This window comes from Panthera pardus, unplaced genomic scaffold (assembly GCF_024362965.1).
Source record: "Panthera pardus isolate Hobbes unplaced genomic scaffold, ASM2436296v1 HiC_scaffold_15, whole genome shotgun sequence".
Lineage (NCBI taxonomy): Eukaryota > Metazoa > Chordata > Mammalia > Carnivora > Felidae > Panthera > Panthera pardus.
In genome coordinates, this window is record NW_026526710.1 from 67198985 (window position 1) to 67213549 (window position 14565).

General features: G+C 36.2%; 1 long non-coding RNA gene across 1 annotated transcript in view; it reads right to left on the minus strand.

The window, feature by feature from the left end:
- Positions 1–756: 756 nt before the first annotated feature.
- LOC109275704 (uncharacterized) overlaps positions 757–14565 on the minus strand; it is a 402869-nt gene continuing 389060 nt past the window's right edge. The window contains exons 3-4 of the long non-coding RNA XR_002084323.2: positions 6324–6379; positions 757–1053 (exon numbers count right to left, since the gene is read on the minus strand). This is a non-coding gene — a long non-coding RNA (uncharacterized LOC109275704). The remainder of the gene's footprint in view (positions 1054–6323; positions 6380–14565) is intronic.

Below are 14565 nucleotides of genomic sequence, written 5' to 3' on the forward strand. Positions count from 1 at the left end.
ATAGAATTATACTTTTTATACTTAAAAAAAAAAAAGGATCCAACCAGGGTTTACATATTGCATTTGGTTTTGGTTGCTATGTTTTTTTAGTTTCTTTTACTTTAGAACAGCTGCCTTCTCCCTACTTTTTATTTTAATAACATTGGCTTCTTGAAAAGTTCAGTCCAGGTGTTCTTATAGAATGCTTAGCTCCCGCATTTCCTGTAAACTGAAGGTAAGGTCAAAAGATTTCTTTAGATTCAGATATTTTGGCAAGATTACTTCAAGAGTGATGCTGTGCTATATTTCATATTTGCATTACAACAGGGGCACATTAGGACAAGTTATTCCATTCTAAGTAATTTAAGGCATCCCTTGGTTAAGGTGGTAATCTCCTGATAGTTCTCCTGTAAAAGGTACATTTTCTTCTTTGCAGTGAGTAACCTGTAAAGCCATAATTGTATGATGTAAATATTGTACCTTCCAACAACTTCTTCCATACTACTTTATGGATACTCCAATAATCTCTTGCCTCAGCCAATCACATCATGGAGGGTTGCATAAATGTTGATTTCTAATTCCCTTCTTTTTTCTGTATTTATTAACTGTCTTTTTTTTCTGTACAAAAAAAAAGAGCTTTCTATTATCAATTTGAGCTGAAATTTCTTTCCTTGCCAAAAAGACAAAGTAAATGATTCATTCCTTCCCTTTAATTAGCAATTTTCACAGTAAAGATTCAGTGGAAGATTTAACTCCAAGGGTGGTAAATGAGTTTTATTCTTTTGATTAGCATTATTGGGTTCATAGATTTGAATTTGCTCAATGCTTTACAATCAATTAGAGTCATTATTCTTTTTGATATCCGAATTATCACAAATTTGGCTAGTGGGAATCCCACAAGTTCAGTCTTTGAGTGCTTTCAATGTTGTTTTGAAATGAGAGATCCTAGGCTCACCTGCACCAGACTGACGATTGCCTACTTCTCCAAGAAGTCCTAGTTCCTTCTGGTAGGAATTAGATGTGGTCATCACTACTGGACTGTCATTCTTTCATAGGCCATTTCAGAGGGCAGACCTAGGAAACATATGTTAAAAATTACAAATTCATATTAAAATTTCTAATCACTTTTATCTTCTTCCAAATATTTTGTCCCCAAATTTTTGGATCCTGATAACATAATCATGTTTACATTTTTACCCTAAAGTATTTATAAAATGGTTTCAAATTAACTAGACAAATAAAACCAGTAGCAATGAAACTAGTGAGTTCAACTTTTCCCCTTAGAATATATCCCAGTAAGAAACTACTATTAGAGTTAAAGGTAACTCAGAATTATTTTTTCCTCTGTGATTATGTTACCAAATTTATATATAGTTTTGTTATTTTTGTTTCTTTTAAGTTATGTGTTCTGCTTCCTCCTGTTTGAATTTATTCATATTTTGAATATATAAAACATTGCTCATTTTTCTCCCTCTCTACTTAAACATATTTTAAAATGTCCAATTTCCCTTATGATAAAAGAAATGAAGATTAAAATGTATAAGTTTGACAATACATTTTTTGGAGCAGATGTGAAAAAAGAGACTTTCATACCTTGATAGTAAGAATGCAAAGATATACAACCCCTGTAAAGGTGAATTTATAAAATTTTTAATCTTTCTGAACGAATGTGTGTTAGGTATCCCTCATGTAGATTGCAATGAATTGAGCTTTGGGGAGTTTTCTAAAAATCTTATCATTTAATTAAGTGAATTAAGCCCATTTGTATTGATAGAATTCATACATTTAGCCTCATCTCTATTATATTATTCTATTTTGGATATTTTGAGTGCATTATATTTGTTACTTTTTTCACTACAGGTTTTTTTCTGTTTTTTAAAATTTTTTTGCTTGGTATCTTAAAACATATATATGTTTGTTTAAATAATATTTTACTAGTCACTGTATATAACATTCCTACTCACCTTTTTTCTTATTTAGTCCTGTATTACTCCATTTGTTAGCAATTAAATGGTATTTTTATCCTCTTGCACCACCCATCCAGCAATCACTGAGTTTCTTATGCTTTCCCTTTTCCTCTTTCCTTTCTTTTCCCAGTTTTAAGTTGTGTTATTTTCCTTTCTTCAAGAGCATGTGGCATCTATTCCATCCTTAGAACCACTTCTGCTTTAGGCTTAGCTTTCTTGCAGAACATATTCAATACCCCACAGTTCTCTTGCCAATTTACCCAATAATCATTTGGTTGAATCAGCCTCACCTTCCAGTTAACTCCTTGGGAAAGGCTTATGATTACAATATTCTTGCCAATTTTAAACTGATTTTTCAATAGCCTTGATACTGTAAGGTGAACTTGTCTGGATTTAAAATCCCTGGCTCTTTATTTTCTTTCCTGGATTTAAAATGTTGCCCTTTTATGCCCTTTATTGTATGTTCCTGTTGAGAAGTCTTATGCCAAATAGGTAGATGATTTCATTTGTAAGTTACTTGGATTTTTATTTTTTGCTTGTATTTATCTTTGATGCACAGAGGAATATTTTCTTCATTTTATCTTTAAATTGTATTTAAATTTATTTTACTTAGTTTTGATTTTACTGGAATATATCTCAGAATTGATCAATGGGGGGACTCCTGGGTGCTCAGCTGGTTAGGCCTCCAGCTTTGGCTCAGGTCATGATCTCACATTTCCTGAGTTCAAGCCCCATGTCAGTCTCTGTGCTGACAGCTCAGAACCTGGAGCCTGTTGCAGATTCTGTGTCTCCTTCTCTTTCTGCCCCTCCCCCACTTGCACTCTGTCTCAAAAATAAATAAAAAAACACATTAAAAATTTTTTTAAAAATTTAAAAATAAAAAGAATTGACCAATAGGTCTTATCTATCTGAATGTATCTATTCAGATCTTATTTTATATCCTTTAATTGTATTAAAAGAGTTTAACTATCCTTTTAAATATTAGTTGTCATTGTTGTTTTAGTCTTCAGCCTCTCCAATTATATACACATTCGATCTTTGCCTGTTTTCTTAATAACTTTTAATGTGATCCTTGCTATCTTTTCTTTTATGTTAAACTTAAGCTCTTTTTATTGGAATTGTATATACTTTATTGCATTGCTATTGTCTATGCTACTAATTGTAATTTAATCATAGCTATTCTCCCCTGGTCATTTAATACAATAAAATTAATATAAGTTAGTGTATATTGTAATATATTCCTATGGCTTTTTTTTAATTTGATTATCTCCCTGCTTATATCTTTCTGTTTTTTTATTTCTATTATGATTTATCTAATTATATTTAGTTAATAGTGTTGAGTTACAGCTTTTTTTTCATGCCTTCCTTTGGTGGTTGTTATTATTAGTGTTTTTGTCTCCTGCAAATTTTGAGTTTCATAATGTATTTTCTTCTTATATAAATTCCATATGTGTATTGAATTCTCTTCATTTAAATTCATAATTACCTTTTATTGGAATAGTAGGCATTTCAAAGGGAGGGGTTGGTATGACTTATTTGATTTCTTTGTTTAAGAGCATCTTCTGTTTCTATAAAGTAAAACTTATTTTATTAAAAATAGTATCTTTTTTTATTTCTTTCTGCATTCTTCTGATTCTTAGTGTCTTCTTTTACTATGGATTTTGACTACCATTACTTTCTTCCTTCCCTTCAAGAGACACCTCCTTTTTCTAAGATGTCTCCCTTTTCTCCAGAAGCGGTATTTTTCAGGACCACTCAGTCTGCTCAATAATTCCAAACCCCTTTCTATTGCTCTCCTTAGGAACCAGTACGCTGTTTTACTGGATCTCAGAATTGTTCTTGAAGTTTTTCAAATTCAGGGTAGGTCCTTTTTTTCCTAGGAATGAACTCTGGTTGGTGTTATCTGTGTTGTATTAGAACCTCACCAAACTTTCCTGTCTTCAACACAGTTGCTGCCTCTTTGCCAAACGTGCTGCAGAGATCATTCTCCTGGTTTAGGACACTCGGTTTTCTTCCAACATGTGAATTTAATTTCCCAGTATTCTCTTCTCTTAGTTACAGTGTAGTCATGGAGTATGGCTTTATTGAAATTATATGGAGCGATTATAATTTAGTCTTCAGCCATCATATTAATAGTTCCATACTCTCAAGTCTCTTTTAACGTAGCTCCAACTCCCCTCCTTTTTTAAAAAAACCTTTTTTTAAGTTTTTTGTTGTTGTTGTTGTTGTTCATTTATTTTTGAGAGAGAGACTGAGCATGAGCATGAGCATGAGCATGAGCATGAGCATGAGCATGAGCATGAGCAGGGAGGGGCAGAGAGAGGAGACAAAGAATCTGAAGCAGGCTCCAGGCTCTGAGCTGTCAGCACAGAGCCCAATGCGGGCTTGAACCAGGAGATCATGACCTAAGTTGAAGTCAGATGTTTAACCGTCTGAGCCACCCAGGAGCCCCTCCTTTTTTTTTTACGACAGCATTCATCTGTTGAAGAAACCAGAACAACTGTCATGAAGAATGCAAATACCTGATGGATTGATTTGATTGTTTTTATTGTTTTGTTTGGCTTCTTTCTGAATCAAATAAGAAAATTTCTTAGGGCCCTTCATCTCACTTTATTAATAACTTCACATCTTCTCTCTTATATCTTACTCATACCAAAAAACAAATTCCTTCACTTTTATATACTTTTAATGTTTATTTATTTTCAAGAGAGAGAGTGTGTAAGCAGGGGAGTGGCAGAGAGAGAGGGAGACAGAGGGTCCTCACTGAGCAGATCCTCACTGACAGCAGAGAGCCTGATATGGGGCTCAAACTCACAAACCATGAGAGCATAACCTGGGTCGAAATCAGACGCTTAACCAACTGAGCCACCCAGGGGTCCTGCAGCTTAGCAATTTTTTTTTTTTTGGTTGTGGTCCCATTTACAGCTATGTCTTCAGATCTCAACTTTTGCATAAAAGTGTTTGTTATAAATATAGTCTAAATCTCGAGAGGAGTCAGTTCTGTTTGAGATAATTTTGGCAGCAGCTTTCTAATAAAAATACAAAATAATAGTAGCTAACATTCATTGTTATCATTTGTCCTTGTTATTGGTGGTGGTGGTGGTGACTACCATTGGTGCCACGCCTATCCAACTCCTTTATAAATATATTCCTAACACCTCTGTCAAATAGGTTATATTACATCATTTACTAAATTAAAAAAAAAAGCTCTGAAGCACAGAAAAGTTATGTAATTTGTGCAAGGTTATACAGAAAGTTAAATGGGAGGAATGGGGAAAGATTTAATTGTAGGCACTGTGATTTTATAACTCTTCCCACCTTAAACACTGGCATGGACTCCTTCATCATAACATTATCATTGTTACACAAGGATTACAAATCACTCTTTCAGGATATGATGTGTACTGAGAAGGGAAGAATATAACAGACATATACCCATCTGATTTAGGTGAGCAAACTGTCGGCCTCACATATATATTAGTATACATCTTTAAAAAAATTATCTTTAATGTGGGGCACCTGGGTGGCTCAGTCGGTTGAGTGTCCAACTTCAGCTCAGGTCATGATCTCACAGTTTGTGGGTTTGAGCCCTGCATCAGGCTTCCTGCTGACAGCATGGAGCCTGCTTGGGATTTCCTCTCTCTCCCTCTCTCTCTGACCCTCCCCTGCTCACTCGTTCTCTCAAAATAAATAAATAAACTTAAAAAAAAATTATAAAAAATTTTTCTAGTAGCTGCATTAATAAATAAAAAGAAATAGGGGTGCCTGGGTGGCTCAGTCAGTTAAACATCTGACTTCAGAGATCAGGTCATGATCTCACAGTGTGTGAGTTCAAGCCCTGAGTCAGGCTCTGTGCTGAGAGCTCAGGGCCTGGAGCCTGCTTCAGATTCTGTGTCTCCCTCTCTCTCTGCTCCTCCCCTGCTCACACGCTGTCTCTCTCTCTCCCAAAAATAAGTAAATATTAAAAAGAATTAAAAAAAATTATCTTCAATGATTTGGGTACAAAGGTATTATAAGATGATATCATAAGATGATATTATAAGACAGTTCTATGAGGCCCATGTGAGATTTTCCAGGGTCTTTTTGGGAGCTGTATTAGAGTGCAAAGGTTGTGGCTGAAAGAGAGTCTATCCAGAGTTCTAGTTTCACCCAGTTTGCCTCTGGGCAAGTTGCTTAAATTCTCTGTGCCTGAGTTCCCCTATCTGTAAAGCATAAAATGGGAGGATTTATCATATAGATTTATTGAGAAATTGAAGGAGTTAATACACGCAAAACACTTAGAAATATAACTGGTGCACAGTAAACAGTAGGTGGTAACTACCATTGTTTCTGGAGGACATTCAGTTCATCAGGATGCCTACTCCACATTAAACTTACTTCCATCTTTGGTTTCATTGTCCAGACATCCACATCCCCTTAAATCCTGCTGTGTCCTGCCAAGGGAAAGTTGTGAAACTTAAACAGAAAAAGAAACATTTCAAGTACACTCTGCTAAGGTCAGCAGTGTCTCATTACCAAACCTCAAACATACCAGCCCCTGGCTCTTTTTTCCCAACCAGAGAGTCCTGCTTTCTTCATTTTGCCTGTTATACGCTGTGTATGTTTACAGACTTTGCTCAAGACCCATGACATTTTCCATCATCGTGGTGCCCTCGTTGATCTCTCTGCCCTGCAATGCCTACTCTCAGAATTTGTTGTATGTGGTCTAGAATTTAATAACACATTCTCCGGCCTTTTTCATCTTTTTTACTTTATGTGCGCATATATTTCTGCTACCATTTCATGTATGCACATCTCTTCTCTGCATCTGAACAGTAAACTATGAGGTCAGACACAGCAAACTTGTTTACAGTCCCTGCAGCAGGGGTAAAATGCCACATACTTGTGGGTGTTTGCTAAGTGATATTTATTTGTTCTTTTTCTTTCTAGTTTGAATGGAATCAGAAAAAGCTTGGAAATCTGGTACTCAGCTAGCCCTGCTAATGTCTTCGTATTAGACTGAGCTCAGCCCCTTTGCCGTTTTGCAGTTTAGGAAGTGTGACATGTGAGGCTGACAGATGTGCATGCCCTCTAAAAAGGCAGTCTGAGATTTTCTGCAAAACCCACAGGGTGATGGTGTTTAGCAGCACCTTTCTTTTTTCAATATATGAAATTTATTGTCAAAATGGTTTCCATACAACACCCAGTGCTCATCCCAAAAGATGCCCTCCCCAATACCCATCACCCACCCTCCCCTCCCTCCCACCCCCCATCAACCCTCAGTTTGTTCTCAGTTTTTAAGAGTCTCTCATGCTTTGGCTCTCTCCCACTCTAACCTCCTTTTTTTTTTTTCCTTCCCCTCCCCCATGGGTTTCTGTCAAGTTTCTCAGGATCCACATAAGAGTGAAAACATATGGTATCTGTCTTTCTCTGTATGGCTTATTTCACTTAGCATCACACTCTCCAGTTCCATCCACGTTGCTACAAAGGGCCATATTTCATTCTTTCTCATTGCCACGTAGTATTCCATTGTGTATATAAACCACAATTTCTTTATCCATTCATCAGTTGATGGACATTGAGCCTCTTTCCATAATTTGGCTATTGTTGAGAGTGCTGCTATAAACATTGGGGTACAAGTGCCCCTATGCATCAGCACTCCTGTATCCCTTGGGTAAATTCCTAGCAGTGCTATTGCTGGGTCATAGGGTAGGTCTATTTTTAATTTTCTGAGGAACCTCCACACTGTTTTCCAGAGTGGCTGCACCAATTTGCATTCCCACCAACAGTGCAAGAGGGTTCCCGTTTCTCCACAACCTCTCCAGCATCTATAGTCTCCTGATTTGTTCATTTTGGCAACTCTGACTGGCGTGAGGTGACATCTGAGTGTGGTTTTGATTTGTATTTCCCTGATGAGGAGCGACGTTGAGCATCTTTTCATGTGCCTGTTGGCCATCTGGATGTCTTCTTTAGAGAAGTGTCTATTCATGTTTTCTAGCAGCACCTTTTATGACACCACCGAAGAGAGTTTCTTCACTTCTGGGCCTGTTTTGGTATAATTTGAGAACTAACTCACAACCCCATTCTTTTCAGGACATCGGCTCATCTTGGATCCTCAGAAATGGCTTTGAGCTTCCAGATCCCAGTTCTTGAGGACTGAAACTCTTGTCTTCCAGACCTTCATTTTGCTCCCAGACAATAAATGAGAACTTCCTTATAGAGGATTTTTTTGTTGTGGTTGCAATTATTATTTACAACATAAGTATTATACAGAACACAGTGTGCTTTCTTTAAGTAAGGAGAACATAAATCAAACTCAGACTTTATTGTGTTATTGACTACCATTAAGTTGTAATAGCTAACTCGGCCCATATGGCCATTTGAGAGAATAAGTGTGTGTGCACACACACCCACATCCTCAGGGCTGGGGACAGGGGTGTACAGCAAAACTCAGAACTCAGCACATCTAGTTTGCAAGTTCAGATTATAGGTTTATGGATTCAAGTGTACCGAGTTTCTCAAGTGTGTGCCCCAGTGCCAGCTCTGAGCTGATGTTATTCTTGAATAAAATGAAAACTACAAGCCAGAAGCAAAATGTAACAGCTTTGCCAGCTGTGAGCATACTGTTTACAGATTGAACCTGGGACCAAAACCATTATACAGTATACCTTATGACAACTCAAGAAAATATGTTTTGACAAACAAAGGTCTTCTTAAAAAAATAAGCAGGTGCAAACAAGATCTCTCTTCTCAGTAGCACGCATTCTACAATGCTTCTTCCCCTCTTCCAACCATCTCAGTTGAGATTTTCTCAGAGTAGATAGTGGTTTTCTTTACTAGGAACAAGCAGGACTTAGACAAATAGATCTCTCCCTCTCCCTCTCTCTCTCTCTCTATATATATATCTCTATATGAGATATATATATCTCGTATATATTATAGACTTATACTTAGACAAATAGAAGATATTTCCCTCTCTATATATGGAGTATATATTATAATAATTATGTCACCATTATTGCATTATATATAATTATATATTTAAATTATATATTTATAATTATATAAATATATATATAATTGCTTCAATCTTTCTGGGAACTACAGCCTCATTTTAAATGGTCCAGGTAGAATGTTAAGGATTAAAACCTTGATTGTTTTCCATTGTCCTTGGCTGTGAATTATTTGCCAGCTTGGATAAATAGAATTTATTTAGGCAGCTGAACTGTATACATGTCACTAAGTACTTTGTTTTAAGAAGCTATAAATTGTATTTGCAATAATCTTGAACTTAGAGGTGAGGCTATCTAGGAAAACTGGAAATGGATCCTAGAGCAATTATACGAATGGTTCTGATAGGTTTTTTTTTATCAATTATTTGGGTAGTTCATACACTGGTAGACATGCATTCAATATTTTAAAACTGGTCCTGGAAGTGAAAATACTGCTTTAGGAAATTGAACACAACTTTATTTATTGCCTACTATGAAATTGTTAATGAGTGAAGCACAAGGAATACAAAGATTTGTAAGATGTTGCCTTTCTCCAAGTAGCTCAGTGTCTACTGGGTTATTTGTATAAGTCCTCAATTCCATATTTCGTAGACAGATCTTCCTTGACTTACAATGGTGTTATGCCCTAATAAACTCATCATAAGTTGAAATACTGTAAGTTGAAAATGCAGTCAGTATACCTAACCTACCAAACATCATAGCTTAGTCTACCTTAAACAGCTCAGAGCACTTACATTAACCTACTGTTGGAAACAATCACCTAACACAAAGCCTGTTTTAAAATAAAGCATTGACTATCTCATGTAATGTATTGACCACTGCACTGAAAGTGAAAAATGGAATGGTGTGTGGGTACAGATGGTTGTTAGTTTACCAGGTTTTTACCCTCATGCTTGTGGCTAACTGGGTTTTGCAGCCACTGCCTCTGCCCCGCATCACAGGAGAGGACCCTCCCACATATCCCTAGTTCAGAAAAAAGACCCTCATCCAAAATTCAAAGTACACCAAAGTATGGTGTACTGAATGTACACCACTTTTGCACCATTGTGAAGTCGAAAATTCGTAAGTTTAATTGTTTTAAGCTGGGGAGCATCTGTATATCCAAGAGTAAATGTTTAGAGAAGTCATAGAGACATGTGATTTAAAGACAGTAACTGTCTTAATTGTTCAGGGACATGGATTAAAGAGAAGAGGGAAAATGTATTGCTGCACGTATAGACATTCTTTTCTTCTATTCCTTTCTCTACAGAAATAAAAATATCTTGAAAAGATAGAAGAAAAATGTTTATTGCCATGTTCATTATATCAGGTACTTGAATGCATCATTAAATAAACAAAGCCCTAGCTACAGTTAAGAAATGACTGGGGCACCTGGGTGGCTTGGTCGGTTAAGCGTCCGACTTCGGCTCAGGTCATGATCTCACGGTCCGTGAGTTCGAGCCCCACGTCGGGCTCTGTGCTGACAGCTCAGAGCCTGGAGCCTGTTTCAGATTCTGTGTCTCCCTCTCTCTCTGACCCTCCCCCGTTCATGCTCTGTCTCTCTCTGTCTCAAAAATAAATAAACGTTAAAAAAAAAGAAAAAAAAAGAAAAGAAATGACTTAGAACCACTAGTTATGCTTGGATAGGATCAATGTCTTCCAAGTTACCTGGACACGTTTAAGACAACTGAAATTCAATATACATTTCCCAAAAATATGTTAATTCATAACCCCCCCGTCTTTACTCTGCTGTAGAAGTTCTATTAATTGCACAGTTCCCTCAAGAACTGAAGAAACAGAAAACACAGTATCGTAGGATGTCTTTTTACCTTACTTCAGTCAATTAATACAGTCTACAGATATGGGAAATTCTAAAAATTAAAACAAATGTAATACTGTAAAGTTAAAACATCGGCATCTAAAATTAAAAATAAAAATTAGGGTCGACACATTTTCTGAAGAGTTGTTTGATCCTTCATAGGACATTTCAAGGATTGACAGTGTAGTGAGCTAATTATACATGATATGAAGAAAAACAAAATGCTCACCCTTCCTACCAGTGAAAAAAGTGTTATAAGATTTCAAAGGTTCAAGTTAAAGCACTATTATAAGGCAAATGTATGTTACATTTCACCTGTAATTAATATTTTAGTTGACATTAATTAAGAAAACAGTTGTATCTATCAAATATAGTAGGAGGTCACAAGGCAGGCAGGCAGGCTTTGCACTTGATCTTAGCCAAAAGGCCGAGAAGCGATCAGGCAGGCAGGCTTTGAAAGGAGAAGTGGTTCATGGCATATAGTAATAAGCTTGAAACATTTTGCCCCTATACATCGTCTTGAGAATGTAACTTCCAGCATATTCTAAGTATTAAGGCTTTGAAGTCATTGTATCACTTCTCTAAATGTATTCAATAGAATGGAAATAGCATAGTAACTTGATACTCACAATCAACCATTTTAAATAAATGCAGGAACTTGATACTCACCATCAACCATTTTAAATAAATGCAGGAACAATTTTATATTTTATTTGTACATTTCAAAATCATATTTTTGGGGGTGCCTGGGTGGTTCAGTCAGTTAAGCGTCCAACCCCTGATTTCAGCTCAAGTCATATCTCACTGTCGATGAGATGGAGCCCTGTGTCAGGCTCTGTGCTGATAGTATGGAGCCTGCTTGGGATTCTCTCTTTCTCTCCCTCTGGCCCTCTCCCTCTGGCTCTCTCTCCCACTCTCTTCTTGCTCTCTCTCTCTCTCTCTCTCTCTCAAAATAAATAAATAAACATTTTTTAAAATGTTTTTAAAAAATTTTTTAAAATTTTTTTTTTAAAGATTTTTTAAAAATCATATTTTCATTTTACTTCTTCCACAAAATTCTGTTCTAATATACTATTTATACTTGAAAGTGTTTGGGGCACCTACAATATCATTTTTCTTTGCAACAACAACTATATATATATCTTTTTTTCCTGTGACCGGAGGCTCTGTGATGTTATAAAAATTTCATCTGGATTGAGTTTTATTATAATTATTGTTAGTATACAATTATTCAAAACAAATAAATGATACATACTTTTTAAGCCAAAAATAGAATCAGAAATGCTTTTCTTAATGGTGTGAGTGGAAGTAGAGATTAGATTAAGGGGGGAGGGTTAAATTATCCCTTTATTTTGTACTTTTTTTTTTTAAGTATCTTTGGGCAATGAACCATAGTAAGATTCTGGACAGGTGAGATGAAAGGGGAAAAGTAAGACGGAATGTGGAGAAGAATTGATTGACATCTCAATTCCAGATACTTTGGGCAAATCATATGGAAACTGAAATTCTGGAAATTGATTGACTTAATATTATTCATGCCAGAGTACCTCTAAGAGAGTTTTTATGCACTCCCAGAGATAAGAATACCTCAGTTTGAACTGTTGGCATAGCCTGCAGTCTAGGAAAGCATTCTGGAGATTTTTTTGTTGTTGGGAATATTTGATAGCAAGGGAAGACTATGTTAAATACAAAAAGATTGAGAAAGGAGAGTGGTGCTGAACAGGAAGAAGGTCTACCAACAAAGAACTCAACCATCATCACGACTTGATCACATATGACCCTAATTGCCATGACTTCCCTGCGTGTTTATCCATTTTGTGCTCCTAAACAGGAAACAAATGAGTTCCTTGCAGTCTCTGAGAAGAGATTAAATGGAATAAGCCCAAATGTGAAAGGGGAAACACAAAATAAGGGAAAATTCTGTTAGGGAAGTACTCTGGAAACCTTGTTTAGAGAATCATTTATTAGATTTCATGTTTGCTATGCTAGCCTTATTTTTTCTCCAGCTAAAGAAATACCAGAGGGCTTCAAGTGAATCATCATTTATCTTATGTCTTGTCACAACTAGACTTAATTATCTTTCTGTCAATTATTTTAAAACCACTTTGCCCTCCAGCCTTGTATATAAGTTGTGTTGGCATGGTTACCCAACACATTATTCTGAGTGCATTGATTCTTTAACTCTTCAAAGCAATAAATTCCTTTTCTAATACCAGTCCAATCAAGGCTTAAAATTATAGACCATGATATCAGTTTCTGAGTATAGAAATTCATTAGCCTGATGAGCTTTTTGAAACTAATGGCTAATTTTTCTAAATGGCTATTAAAGATTCAACAGAAAATGTTAAAGAGGGAACATACAGAAAGCATCATGTCTTATAGACAGCTGAATTAATAATGGACCAAGGATGTCTCTTATAAACACATCCACTGTTAAGACCAACATCCCCTAAAAGCCTTGGGCTCGATTCTAAAGCAGATGTTCCTTCAAGCAAGGAGTGCTGCCTCATTCTCTCCTTTTCCTAAATTTGCTCCCCACTCTCAGGACTTTCTCTTTTTAGAAAAAACATGTGTTAGAAGCATATTTCTTGAAAAAGGTATGGAACGTTGGGAGATAAAATTATTGCCAGGATCAGATATAAAATTCAGTAAAATATAGAGAAAAGAATGGTCCTTTTCAAATAGCACTGCACAGGTAAAGAACCGGGATGGGAACAAAGGTCCTAACTCAACAGCTGTGTCATTGCAGTCCAGCCTCATAGTTTCTCTCCATCTCAATTATTTCATGTAGACCAATGGTTCTTACCTGGGAGTGGAGTAAAATGTTTGAAGACATTCTTGGTTGTCACAACTGGGAAGAGAAGTTACTACCGGTGTCTAGTGGGTAGAGACTAGGGATGCTGCTAAACATCCTACAATGAACAGGACAGTCCCTACAACAAAGAAAATTATCTAAGCCAACATTTCTATTGTACCAAGACTGAGAAACCCTAATATGGAGGTTGGAGGGGTTCAACCAGCCTTACTTGTATTAAGGATTTACTAGAAGATAAAAGGGAAAAGAATGTGAATATTTTGGGAATCCATAAAACTATATAATTTATGGTATTATTATTATCATGTTATTTATTCCCATTTCCCCTTAGAATTCCTTCCCTTGACAAAGAGGCCACAGCTTTCATATTTTACCCTTTGCAGAATGCCTCAGCCTTCATATTTTACACTTTGCAGAAGGTCTCAGCCTCTTCTACCCTGCTCCTTGCTCAGGTCCTTCTCTTTAGAGCCTGGCCCTCCTTTCCTACTTTCTGTGCTTCATCGTAATATATTTATTAAATGTTCTAGTTTCTGTGGATATTTTTAGATGATTACGTTTTCTGAGAAACTTCTTTGAATTGACGGCTCAAAATATAATTGTTATTAATAGTTTAATATGAATCCAACTGGAATACAATTTTTTAGACATGAAGAAAGTCTAGATTCCATTTTTTCCAGTAATTTTCTAAATGTGGGTGGTAGAATCCTAGGGTTCTCGGGAAACATGACAATGGAAACAGTGAGGGGGCAAGAGAAAAGGAGAACAGGCTTCTTTCTAAGTTCTCTGCCCTCTTTCTCATTAAAATGACTCAATTTTTGCTTATTTGACATATCATGACCTTTTGCAAGCTTTAGTTTGACAAAAGATTTCCACTAATAAGTAAATATTCCAGAAAGCCACTAATCTCATCTGTTCCCTTTTCATAAAGAAGCAACCTAAGGCTCCAAAAGTCTTAGAGACAGATAATAAGAGGTGAGAAATAAATCACAGTACCAGGTTTTCTGACTCCCAGTT